Source organism: Aptenodytes forsteri, unplaced genomic scaffold (assembly GCF_000699145.1).
Source record: "Aptenodytes forsteri isolate BGI_AS27 unplaced genomic scaffold, ASM69914v1 Scaffold129, whole genome shotgun sequence".
In the NCBI taxonomy this organism is placed as follows: domain Eukaryota; kingdom Metazoa; phylum Chordata; class Aves; order Sphenisciformes; family Spheniscidae; genus Aptenodytes; species Aptenodytes forsteri.
In genome coordinates, this window is record NW_008795033.1 from 265,681 (window position 1) to 266,471 (window position 791).

Sequence of the window (791 nt, forward strand, 5' to 3'; positions counted from 1 at the left end):
GGGGGCGCGGCCGGACTGATCCCCGCTCCCCCCCTGCAGAGATCCGTGAAGCCTTCAAGGTGTTCGACCGGGATGGCAATGGCTTCATCTCCAAGCAGGAGCTGGGCACGGCCATGCGCTCCCTGGGCTACATGCCCAACGAGGTGGAGCTAGAAGTCATCATCCAGCGCCTCGACATGGACGGTAGGACCCCGGCGCCCCGGGACGGGGACGGGACCAGGGACAGGGACGGGGACGGGACCCCCAGCACCCTCCCTTTGGTGAAACACCCAATTTGCCCCGTTTCCGCCCCACTGGCTGGTGGCTGCCGGACCCGACGTGGGATGTGGGATGCAGGAGAGCCTGATCCAGGCTCTGCCTCATGCCCGGAGCCTCCCGCTCACTCATCATCATCATCATCATCATCATCATCATCATCACCACCGCAACTTCGTTTGGGAGGATTTAATGATCCTGGAGCACTTGTGGGCAGAAACTGCACCTCTCCCGGCTTGGCAAACCTGCCGGGACCGGGCTGCTGGGGCCAGGTCCTGCACCCCGGGCCGGATCCTGCACACTGGGTCAGCTCCTGCACCCCGGGCCATGCCCTCACCACCCAGCAGGCCAGGCTGGCCGCGCGCCTCCAGCACTCGTCCCACCGTCGGCCTGTCCCTGTCGCTCCAGCACTCATCGGGACCTTAAAGAGCTCGTTAATTTATTGGTTTCCTTTTTTTCCCCATTTAAAAGCCTTTCCGGCAGCGCTGCCAAGCCGCCGCTCCCTTCATTACTCATTGTTAGTGCCGGCCTGACAG